Source organism: Tympanuchus pallidicinctus, unplaced genomic scaffold, assembly GCF_026119805.1.
Source record: "Tympanuchus pallidicinctus isolate F22 unplaced genomic scaffold, pur_lepc_1.0 scaffold1, whole genome shotgun sequence".
Classification (NCBI taxonomy): domain Eukaryota; kingdom Metazoa; phylum Chordata; class Aves; order Galliformes; family Phasianidae; genus Tympanuchus; species Tympanuchus pallidicinctus.
In genome coordinates, this window is record NW_026294618.1 from 107,444,986 (window position 1) to 107,467,484 (window position 22,499).

Genomic DNA, 22,499 nt, shown 5'->3' on the forward strand with positions numbered 1-22,499 from the left:
TCTGCTTTTAACTCAACCTCTCTCCATTCCGGCCACTTGAAAACCAGCTACTAGATTCCAGCTGGAGCGCTTGTAGACAGGCAGTGTCCTGCCTAGTGGTACGTGGAAGAGCTTCTATGCTTTCTAATCAAGTTTTTCAGTATTATCTTTATTCTCCGATAGGGTAAAGCTGACTGCAGCAGCACAAGTTTGCCATCGCTTTATGTCTTACTGACTCTACTGTTACTGTATGCTGGGCTTTCAGCTGCCAAGTCCTCTGTTATGGATGTGGCTGTAAAAAGGTGTGCGTGTTTTGGAAGCAGGTTGGCCAGGCTTCTCTGCATGGATCAGGGTAGCAAACTGTAAGAGAGTTTCCACATAGTGTCTCTGGTTGCTTGCTGAGGCTTTTCCTTCACCATGAAGGTTGCCACTGAGTACTGCTATTTGTGGTTATGCAGTCGCAATATTCACGAATAGTTCTGCTTAGGTTCATCTTGAACATCCATGCATACTCCTAGCGTACTGTTATTTTAATGTGCTTTATGGTAGGCCATGCTGCAATCATGTAGGCCAATGGAAAAAAACAACAATACTTTGCAAAAAGTTGCCTTTATTTGTAGAATTGAAGTAGACATAGACTAAAACTGGGCTGAGCTCTGCTAGAAGGCTTACAGACTGCTCCAATGGGTCCAGCTGTCACTGTGTGGCTTGTGGGACGTGTGCTGGATTCCCACTGTAGGACCAGGAGTACGCATGGCTTTGTAGAGAGCAGGGATGTAGCCTTGCCTTTCTGCTGCTGTAGGATCTATGCATCCTTCCCCAGCTCATCTCTTTTTTTTTAGGAGGTGGATGGCAGTGTTTGCACATGGTGCATTTCTTCTGGTGCTGCAGAAAGTCCTTCTGTTGTGTGCATTCCATCTGCCAAAAAGGTATTTCTAATGTAAGCACACCCCTGTAGGCCTTTCAAAGGGCAGACACCACACTGAGCTTGGGTCCTTTGAATCCCCACAGAAAAGAGTAGGCAGAGTGCATCACAAGTATTAAAATAGTAAGATAGAGGACTTCAAAGTTAGTGTAGTGACTTGTTCCGGAGTATGAAGTGCTGAGTTCTCTTTTAAAAACCTTTAATCAGTACAGCGTTCATCACACAGATGTTAGCGGCAGTGCTAGAGCTCTCTAATTGTAATTTAAGTTATCCCTGCCTAAGGGCTTGCAATTAAATTATTAGACTGTTGCAGTGAGTCTATGGATCCTGGTTGCACCTTGCAAGGGGGTATTTTCTGGTATGATGAGAAACAGTGGTTTCTCCTGGGAAGCAAATGTACCATTATGCACTTATTAGGTCCTTGATTAGATCCACTACTGATTAGCAAACAGACTTTGCAAGAGAAAATATTACAGTAGTTTCTGTTAACTACACAAAAGCATTGTGCGATGAAGATGAAAACAAACCAAACCTAACAGTAGCCACTAACTTTCGTGTTCGATTTAAAACTTGTTCTTTTCAAACTGGTTGTATTGTTAACCCATAACTTACAGTGGGAAAAAAAGCCAACAAAACAACATGCTGGGAATTGGTGCAGCTGCACAGAGATTTCTGAGTATGTGTGTATTACATCTACATGGCATGCAAACATGTGCCAAGCACTCCTGCAAGCAATCTATACATACGTATGCATATATACACACATTTATGTGTGTGTTGATTCTAGAAACACAGGTACATATTTATTTCCAAAAGAGGTATGTTTTCATTTCACTGAACAACTTCCTGCTTCAGAATTTCATTTCTGCTTATGGCGTGGGCGAGTCTGGAGAATCTTCATCTGTCTCTCATCACTAGGTTTGAAAATATCTAATGATGAAACAGAAGCATATTTTATCAGAATGCAGACTTCTATTGAATCAGTTGTTACATTATTACTTTGCATCTTTTACAGTAAGTGCCTGCCTGCATAATTATTTCAAACTCACCTTTGGGTTTTTTAAACTTTTGAAAACAAAGACAGCTGTAGATTGCTTTGCTGAACAGTAAAATGAGGACGGGCGTTCAGTTTGCATTTAAACTCCTGATCAGTAAACTCTTTTTTCCTTTGGCTATTATTATTTGAATAGAGTTCATTTCCCATTCATCTTGACTTCATTAGTAAGTCCAGGAACATTCACCTGCACAGTATTTAGCCTTTGCTTGCTGTGGGAGGTACTGAGAATGTAAGGAGATGTGGTACATTATGAATTGCCCTATGCTGCTCAGCTCTCCCATCTCCAAATTCATCCCTTCAGCTCAGTTTCATTCAAATCAGTTAAGTTAAAGGTTAAAGGTTACTTGTTGCCCTCAGACATTTGAGAGAAGAGGAACTTCATCAGGAAATGCATCCTCACAAGCCGTGTGTTAAGTGTAACACTGAAGACACAATGCTTTGCCAAAATCAGGGTCCAATTGTTAGCCTGCCAGAAACATGAGAAGTATTCTGTAAGGAATTGAAACTGGAGCAGATTGCAGCAACTCTCTGCTACGGCACTGGAAAACGTCCTGCAAAGATATCGACAATTATTACTAATTTTTCAAGCGTTGACAGTGTGCTCAGTATGTTCTGAACATGTGTTGCTGCAGACTGAGCCAAGCACGAGGCCTCTAAGATCACAAAGGAGCTTTTCCTTTCGGATCCCTTGTAGCACTCTGCCCACAATTCAGAGTGTTGTCTCCCAGCCCTTGAGAGCTGTCTGTGGGTAATGATGTATGTTGGCTTTGCTAAATTCCAGACCCTCTCTCTTCTATCATTGAAAGGAATGCTTCTTAACTAACATTGGGCTTGTTAGTGTTGGTAACTGCTCATTCAAACTTCTGTGAAGGGGCACACACAGCCCATCAGCAATGTGGCATACCACTTGCTTATTATCCTTAATTATACCTGGATTGCACTTTTCGGATGTAGTGGTTATTTGGCACTAATTATTGCTGTTGTCTATGGCATAATTGTTTTTCTCCATCTCCGCTGCAAATAAAGAAGCTTTCTATGTCTGAGATCTTATTAATTGTGAGTCACCAAAGAGGGAAGGGGCCTGGATAATGTACTTTGGTTCAGACCCACAGTTTTGGGACACACTGAGGTGTATAAATAGACTCTGGCTTAGTCGTTCTCTTTTTGAAGACCTTCAGTGCGCTACTAGGAAAAGTAAATATATCAGCTGTCAATGTCCTTTACAAGCACATAATTTGAGTCCATTAGAAAATTGTTCACAGTTGTTATTTGAGCGTTTTCCACATTGGTATCCTAATTAAATTGGATTATTCCAACGTTTCAAACCATAGGCCTTTTAGCTTGTAAACTGGATGAATTTTATTAAGGTAATAATAGTCTTGAAATCGTGGCACTAAAATTAATACTTTAAGGACAGTTGAATAGATTTTTACTACTTAGTATGGCACGTGATTTACTGTTGCAGACTAAACTAGCTCTTGTGATTGTTGAAAATGGGGAGTATTTTTGTTGCAATTCTGTTTGCTCTCTCCCTTGTAACTTCCCTAAGCATCCATCTCCTGAGCAGAAATTTTCTAAGCTCTACCAAGGTTCCACAAAGCCAAGATGCCTTGAACCCAATGCTGCCTGCCAATGAGAGCTACAAGCAACAATAATAATTCAAACAAGAAACATACAATGCACTGCTACTGCTGTGCATTTTAATCTCAAGAAATTGAGTAATGATCACCTTAATTACAGCGGACATGATTTTTAAGTGTTCTGTATTATGAATTTGAGTATATGAGCACTCCCTTGAAAGTCTGTGGGTTCTGTTTGCGTGGAATTACGTGCATGCATCAAACAGATACAAGCGTAGATGCAAAGCCCAAATCACATGTGTTCCTTTGCTTACTCTGTGCTGTTTAATTCAGCCTCTCTCACTGTGCCATCGCTTGCGTTAGTGATGTGGTATAGCTTTGGGGAAGGGAAGTGGAAAAGAAATTTAGATTTCTGCATTCCATCATTGCTGTGGGTTTGGCATTAATGAGGTGAGTTCATCAGCTGCACACGGGCTTTATGCAGCACGAACACAACTTTGCTATAACTGGTTTGGAGAAGAGAAAGGCAGTGTCTGTCTTGGGATTTGACACATGTTTTTCCTCGTGATGTGAAGAAATTCTGTGCTTGCTGCACATTTGCAAGTAGCAGAGGAGCCCGGTGAAACGCGGGGTTCAGGCTGCACTTCCTCTGTTCTTATGGTGTGTATTGCTAAAGGGATATCTCATCAAAGCTTCACTAAAGGAAACCTCTTGAAGTCTTAGGGGAATTGGCACTTACAGGTTATATTAACAAGACCTCATGAGAAAAGCGAAAAAAAAGTGAAAAATGAAAATGCTTTTAGAAAACAGACAAATTTGCTGATGGTGGGAGGTGAATGTGAATATCATCATTTCAAGGGATCTGTCTGCACCATCACACTCTTTTTTGGACGAAAAATGTACCTCATGTTAGAAAAGAAGCAAAATTTGCAGTGATGTTAATCTCAGATGTCTTTCTCCATAATTTTCCATGATACACATTTTCAGGAAATAGTTCATGAATTTAAATTGTTTGTACTTTTGGTATGGAAAACCACTTTTTAACTTTGGTCACGGGCTTTGAAGAAAATAATTACATATTTTTTGCCATATGCAGAAGACAGAAGATTATACTGCTGCTTCTCTTGATAGAATACTTAGGTGTGTGTAGTCTGAAATAACCTACATTAGTTGTTGAATGCTGACTAAGGTAGAGGAGGGTAATTAGAAATCATCTTTTTGTGTGTAATTTGTTTTAATACTTAAGTAGTTTTAATACTAAAAAATACTTTTTTTTTTTCTTGTGCAGTCTTTTTTTTTTATATAACTGAAATCTTCACTTTGGTCCTTTCTGTATTCTTATTTCTCTTCCAAATGTATCCTTCCTTCTCTACCCTCTTCAGAATAATTTAGTACTTTCCTTATTTGGAGAAAAAAATGTTCTTCCAGTCTAAAGCAGAGTACTACTATCAACGATTTTTAAAAACATTTTAATCCCAACGTGATTTCAAGTATTAAAAAGCTCTTATTTGATGTTTAAAGCATTCATATTTTAAAATTAATTTTATGAAGTATGATGGACCAGGAGAAAGAGAAGGAAGCGGGTCAATGTGTTGAACTGTCCTGGTTAGGGAACTCATGCATCTGATTCAGAGTGTATCAAGTGGCCTTGATACAGAACGTGTACTTTGTGAGACAAGGCCAAATGACTGCATTGGTAGGGAAACAAAATCTCTTGTTGGATGTCCTTACAGAAGTTAGAATTAAACTTTCAGTGTGCAGTAGCATCCTGTGTGTGGCTTGTAAAAAGCTTGCTAGTGCTGTGTCCATTGTAAATTTGTGTTATGCATCATACCAAAGTTTTGCCTATGGTTATGCTGAAATAACAATGCAAGTATTAATTTACAGTGCTTTGTTCTATTTAGTCCATTTTGAGAGAAATTTAAATGTGTCCTTCAATCATTCACTAAGTCATAGCTGAAGAGAATTGGGCCTTTCAACATGGAGAACAAATGAAGTGTGCCAAAGTGATTTCCATTGCCCAGACATTGCATTATCTGAGAAATGTTGAATTCTGTCATTTCTATTATCTGTTGCTCAGAATTGCACTGAAAAGAATGACTTTTGCAAAGTGCTCTCCCATTCTGAACTTCCTGTCTTCTATGTTTTTGAAGTCCTCGGCGCATTCACTTACAGCCCTGGATATATGGAAGAACCACAAGCTTCTAATTCCTCGGAGATGAGGATTGAATGAACATCTGCAGTGTGCTGCTGCTGCTTGTGTTGCCTGGTCTATAAGGATAACAATATGAAGATATTTTCCTAACCCTTTTTTTCCAATAAAATTGATAAGAATAGTGTATGATCAAAATCTTAATCAGCCCTCTAAATTTACCAGCAAATTTCGTCCAGTGTCTGTTTAGCACCTCATGTTATTGCTTAGACTTTCTGGTGAGCTCTCAGTAGTGCGGAGAAGAGGTAATAAATTCATTTATTTTGATAATTCCCAATCCTTCAATTCACCACTGTCTCAATCTGTTGTGACTAATGTATAATGAAGCCTCGGGGGCAGTAGGGTAAGTGAGGTGCCCCTTCTGCCCTTTGCAGTGATAAGTGTAAGATTTTGCTGTCGTTCCACAGTATTTATCTACCTGGGTTAGCATTTCTCAAAGCACACTGGAGGCCTGTGCCGAACCCCACACCGCTCTGGTTAGACAGTTTATATTCCTTTGTTATAGCTTTACACTAATGTCCAGCCACAGAAGTAGAGGAATATTCCTCTACTTTTCTATTCTATTCTATTCTAGAGATGGGCTCTTAAATATTTCCTTTCTTAGATGAGTAGAGAATTTCACTGAGACAGGCTATAGGAGCCTACACGGGAGAGAAAGGAGAACAGGAGTAGGCATGGAGGCAAAGCCATACAAAAGCATGGGAACAGGGCCCTCAGCCAGCCACGCACTAATCAGACTGTTTTCCCTATGTCTTCTGGAACTGTTGCTAGCCCTAGAAAGGCTAAGGACTTAGTGGAAGGACTGAGGTTTTGCAAATCACTGTGCTTTAGACTCAGAAGACTGCACCGGCTGCTCAGTCAGAGGCTATGGCATCCTGTCCATTACAGTATACTGTGCTTCTAAGACCTCAACTAGACAGGAATTTCACAGCCTAGTTTATGTTTATTCCTTCAAAAAATCATTGCGTGGTTCTTGACTCTGGGGAATGATGGTAGGACCACAGCCTCATTACAGGCAACCTGAGTGATTTGTTTCGTAAGGCCTTTTCATCTAAAAACTCTATCTAGAGTTTACATTTGTGACTGCATGTCTTTAGATCACGAAACTTTCACTAAAGCTTCCTAGGGCTCCTTGCCTTCCATTGTGTGACCCAACAAGAAAACATATTTCAGGTAGATATGGTGGCATCAGCTACCAGTATTCCTCTGCTGGTTGGTGGATTGAAGTAATTTTTTTTCCTCACGCACACACATACATACTAACAAATATTTGAAAGAGTTCTGTTTGGTCATTATGAAGTGAAAATAAGCGCATCTGCTCTTCTGGTCTTCTGATATTTCAGATTCCCATAGTAATCTGCAGTGTCTGTAGCAGAGCAGGAACTTCCCCAGGGGTGTCATTCATAGCTTCATGTGAGCTAGTGGTACAGACTCAGTGTCCTAAGCTGATGTTTTGTTCGGTCAGTGAGTTGTTTTAAATGCTTGAGAGCTGATCTGAGGCATTGCCCCTGAAGTTTGGAGTTCTCTTGCTTGACTTTAAGTTACTCCTCACTTCTTCTAGAGGTTTGGAGCCTCAAGAGTGTCTTCAGTGTTGGAGTGTCCATGTTCCTAAAATTTTTAGCATGGACAAGCCACTAGCCTTGATATTTAGGTTTTTCCTGCTCAGTCAGAGACTGTTCTAGGTTTTTAGCAGCCTTTTGTATCCTATAAAAGAAATGTGATTTTGACACCTGTTTATTTTCCTGTTACAAGTGCGTTGCTTCAGTTCTGTTTTATAGCCCTATCATTTCCTCTCTCGTTGTGAAAAAGATTTGTTCTTTGGATTTGTGATAAAGATGGTTTTTGGGTTTTTTTTTTTTTTTTTTCTTTTTTTTTCTTTTACATTTTTTTTTTCCTTCAACTTTTCTCAAAAGTTGTAGCTTTTGCAGTTGGTGTGTATACATACAAAATTTAAGTTTTCGTCCTCTTAGTATTGGATCATCTTCAGGATTGAGACTGAAACAACAGCAACAACAAAACATGATAAGGATGCACATATTTTAGCACCCCATTCAGACTCCTTTACTGTTATGTAAACACCATCATGAGATGCTTTGGAGTTTCCACTGAGAATAAAGTTAAAATGGAGCCACGGTTCTTGGTATCAGACTAAGAACAGGCTCTCATCTTCTCCCTCAATAATACATCCAGTAATTTTACATTTGGCTTCTTGTTTTAATTTCTTCTACTTTCTTTCTACCACAGTATTTTCTACAGATTTTTCTGACCTTTAAGTACAGCAGTTTCATATTACTACAACCTTGTTTTGTTTTTAAGACTTAATCTACATCTAACTATTAATTTTTTTATAAAATATTTTTCTTAAAGTAATAACGTTGCATGCCAGTGTATTATTTTTTTCCTTTTTGTAGTGTAAAAAAACCCCCACAAACCAACCCCCCCACTCCCCACCCCTAACAACATTCTCACCTCTCTCGTGATATTTCCCTAACCTTCTCCATGACTATAAAATGACATGTTTTGTCTAATGAACTTCAGAAACTACTGCAAAACACCGGGAGAAAATTTCTAATTCTTTTTTCTTTTTTATTTCCCATTTATTTACTTTTTTAGAATAAGTGGACTCTATAATGTGCATGTGGCGTTCGCCTGAATAATGATTTATTCTCCCGTTCCATCTGCATATCTGATTTAATTATTCTCATAAAAAGGGAAGGCAAAGGAGAAGTTATCTTAACAAGTTAAATTTTAACTTGCAGAAGAAGTATTTTCCCCCCGCTGCCCTTTCAAATAGTTCTTTCATATCCCCTGATGCACAGCAGGGGGAATGGCATTTGCCATCCCGCGACAAAACGAATTTGTGCTCCCGTGGATGTAAAGCTGGTCCAAACGTGAATTAGCTTGAGTTGTATTGTGTTTCTTATACTAATATAATATTGTTCTAGTGCTTGCCCCTGATTAAAGAAATACATAAATAAATAATTTATAATTTAATTAATAAGGTATAATATGCAAAGCACAGTAATTTCAAACAGCTTGTAATGTCTCTAATGCACTTTCAATTTTTTATTTTACATAAGGGCTATATTCATTATGTGGTTATGATAAACATACTAATGAATTTTATTACAGGAACAAATTTAAACATGTAAATGAGATCAAATAGTATTAAAATGCAAACGATGGTGAAACTTATTACAAACTAACCTTGCCAACATACATGGAGTGATGCTACGGAAAGGACTCCGGGAAGTTGCATACTTGATAGAAAGTCAGCACAGTCCTCTTACAATGTCACCCAACATAAGATTTTATGAACCCTTCGTTTTTAGTATTGAATAAAGTCTCTTGAACAGAAAAAGTTAACTAGGACCCTGGGTTTACACGTAACTGGGTGACAATTAAAATCCCTTTTCTTGTTCCAGTGAACAGTAATCTGTGCATAATTACATTCAAATGAGATATTAGCATTTTTTGTGCTTACTCTTTGTTAATTGCAGAGTTCACTCACCATGGTAATGCTTTTGATAGAATCAAGCAACCTTATTGACCTGATGCTGCAAGGCATGTTTGGAAATTCTGCTGTATTCTTCTTTTTTTTTATTATTATTATTTTTTTTATTTTGGCATTTTGTGGAGTCCTGCTGCTTTTATTACATTCCTGACACTTTTGTTAATAAATCATTGCAAAGTTAATGAAAATTGCATTCAGGCATATCCAAAATAATTGTGTCCTTTGTCATGCTAATAAATTGAAAGATGTTGATCCAATGGGTGAATGCATGCCCATTATGGTGAAGTTTGTGATATGTGTGCCTGTTGCGCTTGTAGTTTCTGACTTGGCATATCGTTCCGTGTAGAAATCTGCAAGGAAAACAAAAGTCAATATGTTTTATTTCAAAAGTTATGCAACCTGCCTCTTAATTATGTTGGAAAGTGGGGAAGGATTAAAATGTTTATATTGAGATGTACAGTCACCGTATTATCTGCAGGAATCGGCAGTTGCCTTACACCAGAATAAATTCTGCGATGAAAACAATTAAATATCTCTTTCTTCTTGTCTTTTGAACTTTCATGCTTATTAAGCCCAGATAATAAATGATAGAAAAAAATTAAACCCTGCTTTCATACAAAGCTGTGGTGCGTGCGAAGGAAAATAATGTCACAGTTTTGCTTATTTTTTTGGAGAGGTGAGGGGTGGTAATTTTCATTCTAATCTGCATTCCAGATAAAAGCTGGAATAGAAAAATGCAGACGGGATTAAATTCTTCGTTTGCTTTCATTGTATTTTTAGGAGTGACTTCAGCTGCTCAATATCAATTATAAGTGTCACGCTGATAAAAACTGAGTTAGATTTTTGGTGCAGGTTATTTCTTTCATGTTTTGTATCCTAACTAAAAAAAAAGGATAAGACAAAATGTTAGGGAAATGATTAGCTGGAAAAATTATATTTCATCATACGATATTCGAGTGAAAAAGATGTTGATACTCTGAAAACCATAGGTAATTTTAGTCAAGAGTATTTAATTTATGCACTGGCCCATCATGCTTGTTTTAGGTGGGTATTTATTCTGCTACTCAATCAAATCGCGTAGTTTCCATAACAACTGCCACATCAGATGTAACATGCAGTATGCTGTTCGAATTAGTGGATGTTTGAAAGATGTGTTTTTGTTGTGTTGTTTGAATACGTTTTTCTCCTCTTATGCTTAAAAGAATGGTATATTGGTAAAGGCAGATAACACGTATTTTTTTAAGTTAAACATGTACAGCTTACTGTATCATAAAGATGGACGTGCGGTGTTTTAAGACAACGTCTGCAAAAATGAAAAAGAATCGTCTCTTTAATGTGGCACCCTTTAAGGAACTCCTTTTTACACACGAAGCTCACTGACCTCAGTGGAGGTATGGGTGTGCGATGAGGGTGAAAAACAGCTAAGAGAAGGTTTTAGGTTTTGGGAATGTAAAAGGTGTCTTTCAGAATGAGCTGGGAAACGAGGTATGTGTTGTGGTATTGGCACTGTCCTCAGAGAATTAGTGCTTGGGTAAAAGCTCTGCCTTCAGAAAGTGAAAGTTTCCCTGAGAGCCGCACTCGGCAATAGTATGATTCTTCTGAATCATTTGATGAAGTGTTTGGACGGTGATGAAGAGTGGAGGCACAATTAAGAGAGGTTGTAGTCTGCTCCAATTTTAGAGGTGTGTTTCAGACCTTTGTGTCCATCGCGATGTCATTTACTCCATTGACAGCACATTTATAAATCTCAGAAATTATTAGGAGGTCAAAACAGAGTGGTGAGGCAGCACAGTTTCAAAGCATGATGAAGGAATGTCTCATCACTCTGTTTATTTGTGAACACTTTTTCCATATGACAGAAATAGATGAGGTCTTTCCCATCTAAATAGCCTCTGTAAAGTTGCACGTTGACTAGAAACAGATATCAAGTACTGCATGTGTATCAGGGTATTGACGAGTTCAGATCACCTGCCAAATTTAGACTGGGATGGTCTAGACCAGTGGAGGGCAGTTTACAAAGCTCAACTTTCCCACTTTGAATCCTTTCAAGGCATCGGAAAGAAGAGTGACTGAGCTCAGAGGGCAGACAGGTTCATCACTCTTCAGTACTCTCATTGGGGCAGTCTCCTTTCCTTCCTGCAGCCACTGCAGAGCTGCTGTGCACTGCTACCAGGCTCCAACCCTGCTTTGTACATGTTGGCACAGGCTGAATTAGTACTGCAAGACACAGTGCTTTGACCTCTTCACAGCAATTCTTTGTGATCCTGACCTGACTATGAGATTTCGGCACAAGGTAAAACAATATGCTAGCCCTTGCCTGTGTTAGCTTGATTCCTAGACAGAGATTCACCATGGTGATAGTTGCTGAAAAACAGCAAATCCCTGCCATTTGTGCTTTTAAAGCAATGCTAACACTTCAGCAGATAGCGCTGCGATGTGTATCCTGAGAGCATTCACTGAGTCTGAATGAAGTGACAGTAAAATCCTAGCCTAGTATGAGAGGTTGCTGCGATTCTTTTCGAGCTGGAGTCCAACTGGTTTTTCTGACTTTCTACTTGTTTCTTCTGTTGTTTTCTTCTATTCACGCAATAAAGTTGCTAGTGGCTGTTTTATGGAGGCTGAGTTCTTGGCAGTAGTATTTGTCCTTCTTTGCAGGGGCTCCAGTGAAATGTGTGCTCGGTGCCAGCTTTCTGTTAGCGGCTGGTTCATGGGAGCTGCTTCACCTTTACGGTAAGCCTGCCCACCAGCGTGTGTCAAAATGTTACGGTGGGCTGCAGGGGCTGGCAGGTCCCAGAGCATATTTAATTGGACAGAATTTCTGTGGGTCACGTCAGTCTTCATGCGGTAACCTTATCCCATAAAATAATTTTTATGAAAACAAGCCATTTTCAAAAATCTTTTTATAGCAGTAAATGCAGCTTTCTAAAAGGAAGATCATCATCAAGCTGCCTCCAGTGTGCACACTTCCAGAACTGCTAGGTATTTTTTGTGTGATCATGTCACATATAACATCACACGAATGATGTTTATGTCACGTTTATAAAGCTTATAGTTTGGTTTACAAAATAGTTATAACTCACAGTTTTCTAATGTGGGGCTTGTCGCAACTTTAATTCTGGAGGCATAATTCTGCTTAGACAACACAGAAAGAAAAATTAAGCACATAGAGACCTTTCTCCTTTTGAGGGGATAAATAGGGTGGGGAAAAAAAAAAAAAAAAAAAAAAAAAAGCAGCTAAATATTTTTTAAAGAGACCAACATGAAAAAAATGATTGACTTTGGGATTTGATGTTTATTCCCTTTGAAAGATGTTGCTGACAATTCCTGTTGCTTATATTGAGAAAAAAAAAAAAATTATTTCCAGGAAACACAATTAATATTTCTTTCGTGGTGCTGTAGTTTTAGGTATGTTTACATAGGCTTACCTCTGTCAAGATAAGCTAATTCTGGGTCTCAGAAAACTCTGCTCCCTTTTCTTTATTGAGAATCTTATGTTAAAGATAGAAAAATGAACATGACTAATCCAGGAAAAATCTATCCTCAGAACACTTGCTAATGAGCCTTTAGGGGCTGATAATGACTTACTCTGTCTTAGTTCTGAAATCCCACTTTCTCTAATGCATATTCCAACAAGTACAGGTTTTGGTTTACTTCAGTTTTAACAACCCAAGGGTTGACTCAGCCTGTCTTGGCCAAGTGAACATCTGTCTGGGCTTGGATTAAGCGATGTCAGCAGCATAAAGGGAATCCTCTCACAGTGTTAGGGAAGGGGCAGACAAGAAGAGGCTCCTTTCCGAGGCATTTGGGGGCACTTATGGGAAAGGCACTGACGGTCTGTCCTCACTAGTCAAGGTCACTGAGTCTTGTTGATCAGCATAAACCTTGTCAGATGGTATCAGCACATCCTGCTGAGAATGATCACAGCAGGGGTAGAAGGTCGGGAGGAAGGAGAACTGAAGAACAAGGAACTTTTGAGCAAGAGATGGCAGCATTTTTTTCTCAATGGCAGAAGAAAATGAGAAGCCAGGCTGCACTGAAAACAGAGAGTCTGAACCAGCAGAAGGATTTCATTGTTCGGGAACAGAACATCAACAGTTACATTTAAATGGCTGCCACCTTGTATAAGTGAGTCATGTGCTCTCAGTTCCAAGTGTGAACAAAGTCAAAAATAAAACTTTCTTGGCAGACATAAAAAGCAAGGGGCAATTCATCATAACTTAGAAGAACTGTAGCATACTATGCACATTTCTTTTGTTATTCATGCCTTAATTCATCATACATACAGTGGCTTACAAAAACAAATTGTTTTCTCTTCTGGTTTCTGATTTCCTCCTGCCCCCCTATTGCTATCCTGAATCCAGGACCTGGAATCCTAACTTACCTCTTCTCTCAGCTCATGTTAGTTGAGCTGAACTGAATTTAGAGTGCTAGAGCACACTGGATGATTTCTGTGTGTCTGAGGAGGCCTTGACAAAGTTCTCCTTGTAATTTGTTGTTGAATCATTTACCCTAGCCATGTGATAAAACTTAATTGCAAGCTTTCAGAAAAAAAGCAACTGCCCATGCCCCGAGGCAGCAGTAGATCATGCCCCTGCTTTTAGTGAACGTGGGAAAGTCTATCTACTCAATTGAGTGATGTTTCTGATGACCATTATTCAGAAAGAAAAAATGGCAAAAGTGAGGGTGTATTCCTTTGGTAGGGAATCAAAAGAAAAGTTATGGTTTTATAGTAGATCCAGTAATTACCTTAGATATTTAAAAGTGTCTGGCAGTTCCCTGCAAGTCTCTCTACTAAAAAGAAGAAGCCGTGTCATGCTTGGAGGGAGTCCAAGACTATCATAAAAATAATCAAAATATATACCAGTTATTTTAAAATTCAGCGGAGAGAGTTAATAAAAAAGAATGCCAAATCTTCAGCACTCTGTGTTGAGAAGAGTAAAGTAGACGAGCTGTAATGTTCCTTCTCAGATGAGTATTTCTGAACCCCGTGCTGGTGAGCATTCTGTGCAGTGTGTGTGCAAGGAAGTCTAGTGAAGATCTTGTGCTGCAGTGCCTCTGCAACAGGATTCCTATCGATTTATTGAATGTTTTGTGAATGTCTGTAGCCCAAAGAATTGTAACATTTGAGACTAAAGGTGTTTTTTTTTGGTTTTTTGTTTTTTTTTGTTTTTTGTTTTTTTGGAGAAGAATTCTATTTCTTCAAATACAGAAATCATATTTTTGAGCATAACTAATTAGCATTCTGTAGATCTTAAAAAGATTTTAACTCTCTATATTACCTCCCACTCTACAAACCTTTTTTCTTAAACACAGAAGTTCATATCAATGTACCTCTATCTTTCTTAGTAAACTCCTGTCCATAAAACACAGCAGTTCAATATTATTTACAACCTTTAATTCTGTATTTTCTTGGTGAAATGTGTGCTTCTTGTGAATCTGTGAATCCTAGCTCATGTGCCTGTAGTCAAAGTAAATTCTTCCTAAGGACCATGATATCTTACTATCCAGTTCCATTTAGATCAACCAACCAACCAAAAAACCAACAAAAGCCATTTGAAAGCAGAAAGCAAAGGAGTGTTAGGATCCATTAGAATCAGTGCTTCTGAATAGAAGTATTTTTAGATATTGAATATGTTGATCCTTTGCTAGGTCGTCTTTTGGAACTGTATGTTTTCTTTTCTAATTTCATCTTTATTCTGTGCGATCTCAGGACTATGAGAGATCGCACAAATGAGATTTCTTATCATTTTCCTTCAGCCCCTTCCCCATATTTTCAGCGTTTTTTTTTTCAGCACGGCTGGGACGTTCAGAGCTTGCAGTTTGAGCCCAGAAGAGGCAAGTTGTTGCATCCAGAGGAGCGCCGACCCGCTGGCTGCCGATGGCTGAGGTTTCTCTGTGGCTGTGGCTGCGCACAAAGGTGATGAGCTGCCAGCTCTGCATTGTGAAGCAAGGCTCAGTGGGGCAACACCTCAGGGCGCTGCCAGTTTTTTGTTTTGTAATTAACCGTGGCATCAGATTCTCTTACTGGAGGGCACAGCAGAGGACACCTGATCTGTTGCAAACTGATGACAACACTAAAATGTAATTTCTGCCTAATTTCATGCTGTTACACGATAACTTTAAACCCTGCTTGCTGGTGAAACTTCCGTAATTGCACAGTTGTTTCGGTGAGGTTCTAAAGCTGTTAAGGGTGTGCTGCCGTTTTATGGGTCACCTGCAATAACCCCAGTTTTATTCTACATATTCTGCTATGTGCAAATTACAGCAGATGCACGTTATTTTCATTCCGTTGTCGTGTACTTTGTGCCATGTCCTATAAAGCTTTACAGGTGTACTTTGGAAGTTAAGTAAGAGAAAAGAAATCTTTTTTTTTTTTTTTTTTTTTTTTTTTGGAGTAGGCTTTTTTTTTCTGGTTTTCTTTCGGTTTTGATTTGTCTCTGATCAGCATATTAAAATCTGTAATTAAAACTTGAAAGGTCCAAACCGTATTCCAAAGGCTAGTTACATAAATTTGAACATTTCCAGATATTCTTTTGATGTTACTGAAGTTCATGCAGCTATATTATGCACTCTGACATCCATGTCATGTCATGTTTGCTCAGCTGTTTCACTACTAGTCAAAACTAAAGTTTTTTTTTTTTGTGTTTTTTTTTTTTTTTCCCAGTTCTCTCTCTGCAAGGTCAGCCTGGCTGAAAGAAAATGAAGCTGTCTGCTTTCAGCTTATACATCATCACCAACAATAAACATGCCAAGTTCAGAACCTGCATTTTGTTATCTGACTATTTTTGATAGCAGAAAAAAGACAGCTTGATTTTCATTAGCAGGGTTGACCCTACAGGGCTAGGAGCAAGGGGAAAAAACGTATTTTGACTTGAAGGAAACTGAGGAAACATGACATGGAAGTCAGAGAGAGACTATATATGCATCCCCAAGGTGTCATTTTTAACAAACCATCTTCTTTCACTTGAGGAAATTCTGAATCAACCACTGCAGACTCCTATAGCTGTCCAGTTGGCAAGGGCTAATATTTCTGCCTTTGAATTATGCATTATCCTTTGCTTTGTGTTTTTTTTTTTTCTTTTTTCCCTTTGGTGTCTGTTTGTCTTGCACTTCTTGGGAATAAGGATGAAAATATGTATTTTTTTGAGGGATGGAAATTCAGACTGCTGCTCATGCAGCTCATTCTAAGAGAGCATTTTATGAGCTTATGTAGACTTGCCTTTTAAAAAATGGTTTAACTTTCTTTATCCAACGTAGATTCAGATAATAAGTCCTCCTTCACTCTCATTTCAGGACCAAGCACTAGGCTGAAAGGATAATTTCTTTCTCTCCCAATTACACTCTTTTTTTTTCTCCCCTCTCTCTTCCTATCACTACATATATAGTTTGTTATTTCTTTCCCCAGTTCCTGCATATGTTTGTTACAGACTGGGGAGCTGTTATGGAAACCCTTGACTTGGGCAGAGTACTGATTTAGAGCTGTGAGTAGGGAAATGTATCTATAATGTTGTTTCCTTCTCCCCTCTTCTGCTTTGGTGAAGCCTATTGCTGGGCGACCATGGAAGCTGCTGCTGCAGTTCTACTTTTGGACACTGCTGAAGTTCCTTTCTGAGGGTGTTTGGGGAAATGAGGAATACTTTTCTAAGAACAAAATTTGGCCCTGAATCTATAAAGCACTGTAACCCTGTTTGGGGAGTTATACCAACTGTTCTATAAAGCAGCCAGCGATGTGCTGTCAGTGCTGGATTTTACTTTTAAAACACAAGTCCAAAATAGAGGCAGAATTCAAAGAAGACTTCAAGGGAGCAGAAGTTTTGCCAGAGCTTTCTGTTGCAGTTTAGAATGGGCTGTGCTGCATCCCACCAGAAGCTGCAGCATTCGTCCCCTCTATGCTCTGCTTTTGCTTCCTTGATACATCTGTCCATCTAGTTTGGAGTGCTTCCTGCCCTGAGCAAAAAAATGGCTTTTCCTACGCTTCCAGCATGCTGGGGTGAATGTCCTCAAATTTGCTCAAGTAGTAAAGGGCCTCTGCCTGATTCAGTGAGCTCGTAGAGCAGTAACCCACCTTGATTGTCTTTCCCTAGATATGGCAGTGGCTCCAAAAGGCAAATTCAGCTCATGCACCTCCCATCCCATCCCATCCCATCCCATCCCATCCCATCCCATCCCATCCCATCCCATCCCATCCCATCCCATCCCATCCCATCCCACTGTTGCAATGCCTGCACAGCCAAGCAGGGTGTAGATTGAAATGCTTTTGCTCACTGCGAAAATAAGTGGCATCTAGTCCTTGGCAGCCCTCAGGCAGCACGTTAGCAGACTTTCTGATCCAGGGGTTTATATCAGGTAAAGCTGAGCTCTCTGGAATGCTATTCAGCAAACTTGCTATTACAATGACACTGCCAGCTGTAATCTTCCTGGTTTTCATTTCAATTTTAGTGCCAAAAAGTTGACAAAGTCCAGATTGCAGCTTTGAAACTGCCAGGCAAGCTAATCCTGTATAATGTTGTAGAAGCATGGGGGTGCTTGGTAGTTGATAGATGATACTTGACATCTCTTAGCTTTATTCTGTTTTATTAAAGACAACTCTTTACATTTACTTGAAGGCAAACAGAGATCTCTAATTGTCATGTAGAAGCATTTACATGATAAGATGCTGTTAGTTATTGAAGTGATAAGAAGAATTTCAGTGCAATTATAGTTGAGATAGCTCTAGAGAGTGGTGATATATTTTATTTAACTTTCTCATATATTAAAAACACTGTCCTTGAGCATTTTTGTAAAAATTATGAAACTTTAGACTTCTAGAATGTGAGTTGGCATATGTTGAGGTTGTGTAACAGTGTATGTCTCAACCAATAAATACTAACCAGCCAAATTCAGGAAGCCAAAGTGGTGTATTAATTTTAGTGCCAGTGTTTCTCTGAATCGTGTAGGTTTGATGTTTGAGTGGCGGAGAAAAAATACAGATGCATAGTATTGCAAAAGCTTATAAATACTTAACTCTCTGAGTATAAAATGAAGCCTTTTCAGGGTGTTGGTGAGAATTTATTTTTTTTACATCTCTTTTCTTCCCAGCTATCTGTAGACCTTAAAGAAACGTTCCTTTTCTATCATTTCTGTGACAAAACTTCTGCATCAATCTTTAATTGTACATTTTACCAAATAGTAATTGTTTGCTAACATGAAACAAGCAAAAACTGTTATGTTTTCAGAAATGGTCACTTTGGTGAAAGAGACTCCCATTTTTTCTTTGTGAGGAAAATATTCTCTATCAAAAAATGTCTTAGGGAACCACTAAATATTTTTGCAAATATTAATTTTATTTTAGTAAAGGGGAACTTCCATTCACATCTTATCTCTTAAGCTGAAGACCATGCGAGCTTCTGCATAGATTCATGCAAGAGGTCCTTTCTATACACCTGATAAATTAAATAATGCCAACTGTTCAAACTGCAGAGAAGCAGAGATGAAGCATTTCGGGTGTTAGAGGGAAAGATTTCTTTTATCTCGAGTTTGTGGCACACTGCAGCAGCCTTGCAGGCTGAACTGTCTCAAAGTTCCAGTGCCAATTCAGAAGGCAGTGGCTGTGATTTGGCAGAAGACAAGTAGAAAAAGCAACAAGATGTCAGGGATTGGAAGGGCAGCCTTCTTTTTTCCTAGTTTGTCACTTTAGCATCTAGAACAGTTTCTACCTTTTCTTATGTACACGTTTTTCAGGCTGTGATTTTTTCTTTTCGACACTAACATGACCTAAACTTTAAGTCACCTACACAGGTACCAGTATCAGATGTGAAAATCTGGGAGAAATTTAACTTTTGCCCCACAAAGCAAGTTCCACTTGGATAAATTATTTTTATGGGATTTCTCCCAGCTGTAAGACAAACGTATTGTCTTTATTTTCTTGAGAGAAGCTATGGTTGAAAATGGTTATCTTAGTTTTATGTGTTGTATTTGTGAAATGTGTGATTATGACAGAGTATTTAAAGGCAAGCTCCATTCAGGTGAGAGGCCAGCTGTCCCCCATAGTGATGGGAGTCAAACTATTTTGGGATGTAGCATGAAGCAGCAGATGTTAGGGGTTACAAATACCTTCACATGTTCATAGTCTTAACAGTGAAATCTGTTAATGTGCAAGTAGTTGATAAAGATACTACTTGCATCCTGGTATATATTTTTGATTTCTTACTGCAGAGTTCGAGTACTTCGTGTTACTGGTTACGTCCTGTTGGCTTGTGGAGTAACTAAGTTTTGCCATTTACCCCATGTGACCTTGACTATCACATCAGTTCAAAAAAAAAAAAAGAAATTAAAACCAAGAAAGAATAATTAAAAAAATAATAATAATGTCAGTCTTGTATTTGCTCTGACTGACTTGTCTTCTATTTTAATGTTTTTGCAATGTTTCTCACTAAACCAGCTACAAAATGGCAAAAGGCCATTGAGAAGTATTTAGTGATATTTCTGTTGTTGGGGCTACACCTTGCGTGAAATGCAAGGACTACAAAGTTAGCATTGTTAATTCCTCTTTCTGTGTCATTGAAGACTGTGGAAACTGGACCAAAATTCCAAGTGTGGTACTCATTATGCTTACATGCATGAGGACTATGGCTCTATTGAAATCAGTGTTATTCTGTGTAATAAAAGTAGATGCAAACCATTTAGTTATAGAAGCTAAATATCATACATATGTTTCCTTTTGAGAAAGAAAGTCTTATTTTTTCTCTGCAGTGATGCTAGCTAATAGGGTATGATTAATGTACATCAGAATTAGAGCTGCTAAATAATGCAAGTCATTTTAGTTAATTTTTCTTGCTGAGTGTATCTTCAGCATGAGCAACTCTTAATCAAAGATGAGCATAACATGGAGGAATCAAAGTTGTAAGTTCATTTCACAATGGAGTTTGAGTGGTGATGTGATGACAGATTCAGTGCTCAAATTAATATTTAGGTTTTAAAGGTACATTCCTTTCAGAGTACTAGGATGGAGGTTTTCAGAAGTACTGTTTCCTCATTGTATTTATATCAAGGAAATTCTGCACAGATGAAATGTTCATTGGAAGTTCTGGACTTCAAATATGGAACCTTCAATATTTACATTTACAAAGAAATAGCAAGGTTGTGCTTGCTGTGAATATACTACCCATGCTCTTCCTTCTTCCCACTCTGACCCTCATTTCTTGACATACATTATGACTGTAGAAATAAACCTGGTAAAAAAAATGTTGGATGTTGAATCCACTTAAAGTAAATGACAATGAAAGGTCTATCTTCTATTTTTTGCTTTCACTTACAGTGTTTCAAGTTCTGCAGCTCCTACTGATTGTCCGCCAGCATGGATACAAGATTCTCTCAGTATCAGAGACAAAATTTCATCTAATTCATGGCTTCCATGGCATTTTTGAATGGTATCCCTGAATCCTAGATGATGCATGTGCACAAACAGCAAATCCTAGAGGAAAAGGCAGATCTGTAATCTAACTACAGATGCTAGAACAAACCAGTTGTGGTTGATTGTGGCATGTTGTAAGAATGCAAATATAGCATTGTTTCCTTTGAATGAGCATAGTGTTTTGTTAATTTAAGCAATCCTTGCTGACTGGTTAAATGCTCTGAAGTTCTTGAGAAACCTTCATGAAAACCAGGTAAATTGGTTAGATGGGATTGGTTTAATTAAACCCTATGACATCAAGAGCAAAAATGATGTGGTGATGTGTGGATGGAAACAGCAAAGGAATATAATCTTTGCGAGTTGTAGAATTCAGCATCTTTGAGGAGACTAGCCAAGGGAAAAGTTAAAATTTGACTTGAAAACATTAGAGAGTGAACTAGGATGATGACTTCACCTGTGCACATCTTATACAAATGTGAGCGGGAAGATATTCTTTGAAGTGAAGCTGCCAACATTGAAAATGAGCAATGCTGCATCAAGTTAGAAGCCTACAGTGTAGAAATGCACATCCTATCTTGAGGAGTCCCCAGAACTGTGAATTTTCTTTTCTCATCTTTGATGAAACTGATTTCATTTTTTTCCTTTCCCCCAGAAACAGACACACAGTCCAGTCTTTCTGCAATCCCACTTTCTTCAGTAAACTACCAGCAGTGTGCCAGAGCAGACCTAAGACTGTCATGTTGACCTTCCTTTCAATAGATTCAATAGATTTTTGTCTGCTAATGTGTTGGTGGTGTTCAGTTAATTTTCACACCAGACTAAGATTTTAGTACTGCATCTTCAGCGCTGGCTCTGAAGGGGAAGAGAAAATGGAAAAAAAGGAACAAAAGAGGAGTTCACATTTTACTTCTCTGTAGGAAAAATGTTTTTTATTTTTACTTCTATTTTTTATTTTCTTTTTTTCTTAATTTTTTTCTTTGATGCCTAGTAAACTAATACAGTTTTTAAACTAAGTTTTTTCAATTATGAATACTTGGTTTGAAAATTATATTCTGTGATTCTATATTAGCAATTGTTTTTGACAGTATACTTAGGATGTCTATAACTCTGTACTTTCCTGCTCTCTCAAGAGGCACTGGTACATCTTAAAATGGAAGCCAAGTCTGGTTGCATAGTTGGATATAGGTTGGTTAATTGGTTGATCAGTGCTATTAAAAGCATAGTATCCCTGAGCTAGAGTGTTCATTAATTGATGATATTTCTCTACCAGTATGGGACTTTGCAAAACTGGCCTTCTGAAATACAGGATAGAAGGTAACAATTGATCTTAAAATAAACATTTAGTCTAGAGCCTGTTTTGTGCCTATGTGGTAAAGCACATGAGAGAAAGAGAGCCCAAAGAGAATCAAGAAGTCTGTGGATGGGCTGGGGAGGAAGCATGGTGTGTTCTTGTAAACTGGGTTATCCCTAGAACTTGCCCAGAACTCTCATGTCTGCCCCTATGCTTAAATATAATTTATACAGCACAGAAGCTACAGGTTCTGAAGAGTACATCCCTTCTTCCAGCGTCCTGCTGCAAAAAGGGGCAACGCAGAGGCCAGAGATATAATTTGTGGAAAGAATTTTTTCCAGCTAGGGTTAAGTTATTGCCTCCTGTTTTTGTCTTCATCTCCATTATTAATGAGATACAAAAAAAACCTTGAAACAAATTCAAAGGAAAAAGAATGCAAGCTGTAGCATTGCTCTGTCTTCCTTGTGACTCCCAAAAGGGTTTTCACTGCAACCTGCTCTGTTCTGAAAGCTGTGTTGAATTTTACTTTCCATTTCTCATAATTTCCTC

General features: G+C 38.5%; 1 long non-coding RNA gene across 15 annotated transcripts in view; it reads left to right on the forward strand.

Annotated features, from left to right (window-relative positions):
- The window catches only part of LOC128078361 (uncharacterized), a 456,397-nt gene that overhangs the window by 64,818 nt on the left and 369,080 nt on the right, over positions 1–22,499 (forward strand). Inside the window, exon 1 of one of the 15 annotated variants that reach the window (XR_008205609.1) lies at positions 11,433–11,560. The exons of the other annotated variants lie outside the window; for them this stretch is intronic. This is a non-coding gene — a long non-coding RNA (uncharacterized LOC128078361). Of the gene's footprint in view, positions 1–11,432; positions 11,561–22,499 lie in introns of those variants that run through there. 15 annotated transcript variants of the gene reach the window in all.